Source organism: Herpailurus yagouaroundi, unplaced genomic scaffold (assembly GCF_014898765.1).
Source record: "Herpailurus yagouaroundi ecotype Mexico unplaced genomic scaffold, PumYag 193, whole genome shotgun sequence".
Taxonomy (NCBI): Eukaryota; Metazoa; Chordata; class Mammalia; order Carnivora; family Felidae; genus Herpailurus; species Herpailurus yagouaroundi.
Genome location: NW_024412424.1, coordinates 2,143,110 through 2,147,530, shown reverse-complemented (window position 1 = coordinate 2,147,530; position 4,421 = coordinate 2,143,110).

Below are 4,421 nucleotides of genomic sequence, written 5' to 3'. Positions count from 1 at the left end.
GCCAATACCTTTTTGCTTTCACTTGGGAAGGATGGAAATATACCTGGGCAGGAACGCCTACGGCTTCGCAGAAGGTCCTTCTTACTTTTCACAAATCTTCGCAGCTGATTTGGATGACCATAACCTCTCCTGAAGGTTCTGCTTTGTTACCATATGCCCAGGAGTTGCCTCTCTGCTCCCCTTCTGAAACCTCTTCACAGAAAGACAGCATCCACCTGTTAACATTTGTGACCTTAAAGGGCCATAAAGCCTCCAAAGAAAAATTGCTATTCGCTCCCTTGGTCTCAGAACAAGTTTGGATCCAGGCAGCCTTCAAGGCATACTGAATTTCCCCAAATCTGAAAATAAGTGCCCATTACGAGGCTTTCTTGGACTGGAGGACTACTGGCAGAACTGGGTGCCAGACTTCTCTCTTCAAGCTCAATCGTCGGTTGAGCGTCCGACTTCGGCTCAGATCGTGATCTCGTGGTTCGTGAGTTCGAGCCCCGCGTCGGGCTCTGTGCTGACCGCTCAGAGCCTGGAGCCTGCTTCGGATTCTGTGTCTCCCTTTCTCCCTGCCCCTCCCCTGCTCACACTCTGTCTCTCTCTCTCAAAAATAAATAAACATTTTTAAAAATTTAATTAAAAAAAATGGCTCCTGTGTCCAAAATTTATTAGCTGCCATACATGTGCTGGTTTCTCAGGCTATTATTAAGATGGCCAGGCATTCCAGACTCAAATCCCTGGAGGACAAAATAAACCACCTCGCTGATGTTTCTGCCCCAAATGCTGCTCTCCAGAAAGCCAATAGCTAAACCTCTGTCATGGTCCAAAGGGACATTCTCCCACACGATAATTTGGAAACGACTGACCAGAGACATCCAATAATTGGCTCCAGAAAAGGAAAAAACAATATTGGGAATCTAATAATTGTTGGTTTGATAAAAAGAGAGAACTCTGGGGGGCGCCTGGGGGGCGCAGTCGGTTAAGCGTCCGACTTCAGCCAGGTCACGATCTCGCGGTCCTGAGTTCGAGCCCCGCGTCGGGCTCTGTGCGGACAGCTTGGGGCCCGGAGCCCACTTCGGATTCTGGGTCTCCCGCTGTCTCTGCCCCTCACCTGCTTAAGCTCTGTCTCTCTGTCTCTCTCTCTCTCTCTCTCTCTCTCCGTCTCAAAAATAATTGACATTAAAACAAACTTTAAGGGGCGCCTGGGTGGCTCAGTCGGTTAGGCGGCTGACTTCGGCTCAGGTCATGATCTTGCGGTCTGTGAGTTCTAGCCCCGCGTCGGGCTCTGTGCTGACAGCTCAGAGCCTGGAGCCTGTTTCAGATTCTGTGTCTCTCTCTCTCTGACCCTCCCCCGTTCATGCTTTGTCTCTCTGTCTCAAAAATAAATAAACGTTAAAAAAAAAAAACCAAAAAAAAAAAAACCAACTGTAAAACCCTAATAGCTTCTAGGAGAAACTAACCCTGCTGTGGTAGAAAGATCTTTTCACAGCCCGCTCCCTGGGGGCCGACGACCTTAAGCATCACCCCTTGCCAACCTGGTGATTTCACCTCTTGGAAGAGACACCTCCGGGGAGGCGATCTTCAGCCTCGCTGGGAAGGCCCTTCTCAGGTACCGCTAACCACCCTTGTGCCACCAGACGCCACAGAGAACAGGCTTGGGTTCACGTGACTTGTCTAACCCTGGCTGGGCCTGCGTACCATCTGGTGACTCGTAAGTAAAGACTTCCCAGAACTGAAGCCGGTGACCTCTGACGTGACGACTTCCCCACGATGTCCGCGGAGCCGGCCTGCATACCTTTTCTTAGAAGTTGTGCTGTTTTGCAAAAAGTTCACTAGCTGTCGCCTGCCCCGTATCTTCCCAAATGCATCTGGTAAATTCCTTCAGCGTACTCCTGCCGTAGTCACTCTTCTGTTTTCATGCCCCCTTTAAGCAGGGACTTCCAGGAGGCATACACGACTCTGGGTTTGCCTCCATAGAGAGAACTTTTCTCCCCTGTTGGAATAAGTGCCGATACATTCATTTTTAAAATTATTTGTATTAAAAAATATTTTTTAAGTTTATTCTGAGAAAGAGAGAGCTCAAGTGCGTGCTAGCAGGAGAGGGGCAGAGAGAAAGAGGGAGAGAGAGAGAGAATCCCAAGCAGGCTCCACACTGTCAGCGTAGAGCCCAACTTGGGGCTTGAACCCACGAACCATGAGATCGTGACCTGAGCGGAAACCAAGAGTCGGACGCTTAACCAACTGAGCCACCCAGGTGCCCTAAAGATTTTATTTTTCAGTAATCTCTGCACCCACTATGGGGCTGCAACTCACAACCCCGAGATCAAAAGTCTCACGCTCCACCGACTGAGCCAGCCACGAGCCCCGGTGCCAATAAATATTTTTAGTTGGCTGCTCTCAGATCTGGGCAAATTTACACCATATGGTAACTAACTAGAATTTAAAGGAAACCTTGAAACAAAAGCAAAACGAAACAAAAAACCCAAAACAGACACAAAAAGTGGCCCCCGGAGAGGGAGCCCTACCCCTCAACATCAGTGACGGGAAGGACGGTCAATTACAGACTCGGACAGACGAATCCTCGAGGGGAAAGAATCATCAACTAGCGACCCCAACAGGAAAGGAGGGGCATTGCACCTCCTACAAGAAATTGTCCCCTCAACTCCCACTTCTCTCCGATGGACTTTAGTCCAACCCCATCCGGGCTTCCTCCTCCTCTATGAAACAACATACCTCTCCTTTGTTTCTTGGACATGCCTAGGTTTTACCATAGCTTTCGTGTCCCAAGTTGCAGTTCCTCTGTTGAGCTCGAATAAACCAATTTTGCTGGTAAAATATTTGCTTATTTTTAAGGTTAGCAACCCCTGCAATGGACTATTACTCAGCCATAACAAGGAATAAAGCGCTCACACGCTACGACACGGCTGAACCTCAAAAACACAGCGCGTGAAAGAAGCCAGACACAAAAGGCCACACATAGTGCGCGATCAATTCATAGGAAATGTACAGAACAGGTAGGTCTACAGAGACAGCAAGCAGGTTGGTGGTTGCCAGGGGCTGGGGGAGGGGAGGGGAAGTGACAGCTGATGGGGACGGGGTCCCCTTTTGGGGGGTGATGGAAATGTTCTGGAACTAGATAGAGGTGATGGTTGTACTACATTGTGGCTGTGCCACGTCACTGAATCATTCACTTAAGAAAAGTGTATGTATCTTTGAGAGAGAGAGAACAAACAGGGGAGGGGCAGAGAGAGAGGGAGACACAGAATCCCAAGCAGGCTCCAGGCTGTGAGCTGTCAGCACAGAGCCCTACGCGGGCTTGAACCCACGAACCGTGAGATCATGACCTGCGCCGAGGTCGGACGCTTCACCCCAGGCGCCCCAGTTGGCTCTGAAGTCTCAACGCCGTACCTGTTTGAGGCGACAAAGTGAGCACGCTGGAGCCTGGAGCCGTCGCCGCCTGGAACGCCCCCGTTTGTTACAGCGACTCCTGTAAACTGCCGTCCATGCAGGCACCGACGATGATGCACTGGGCGGTTGATGCTCCCCAGACGTCTCCCAACTAGAGGCTTTCCCCCCGTTTTGCAGATGAGGAAACCGAGGCACACTCAGACCTCCCCCGCCCCCCTGCCCACACACGGTCGGTGCCTTGTGTCTTGGGAGGACCAAGTGGGAGGACCATCTGGCCCCGGCTTGGTCCTCGGGATCTGTGTGGGCTCAGGATCCTCACGTGTCCACCGGGATTCAGGACTGACCCGGGGCCCACTCAGGCCACACCCCTTGCCCATGTGTGCCGCCCTCCGCCCTGGCTCCCAACAGCTGCCAGCCCAGCCCTTCGGGGGAGCTCATTCCGTATCAGGTGGTCTTCAAAGTGTGCAACCTCCCTACAGCCTCCGACTGAGGTGGGTTCCAGGGGAGGAAACTTGAGGCCAGGGAGGTTAAGTCACTCGCACGAAGTCACACGGCCACCGGTGGCCAAGCAGGCTCTAAACCCAGACCTTTTGGGTTCAGAGCCTCATAGCTTCCAAGAGCACTGTCTTGCTCACAGCCACGTCCCATACAGCCTGGCATACAGTAGGTAGTCAATTAATGTTTGTGGATTGACTGATTTCTCTCAGGACTCACAAGTCCCCATTCCTTTGCCTGGGATGCCCATCCCCATCTTGCAAACTCTTATTCATACGTCAGAGCCCCATTTATAATGCCCTCTCCTTAGGAAGAATCTGACATCCCCCTCTGGGTTCCTCTAGTCCCTTCTGCTAGCTCAGATGTCCATGGAGCCCGGGGCGCCTGTGTCTGGCTTTTTCTCCCCCTGGTGCCGCCTTGCATAGTGCAGGGGGCGGGGTGAGGAGGGAACATTAGGGCTATTATATCTTCCCCACCCATCCAGCCATCTTCCCTTCCTCTCCTCTCCGGCGACGTGAAGGAAATTTCCTGGA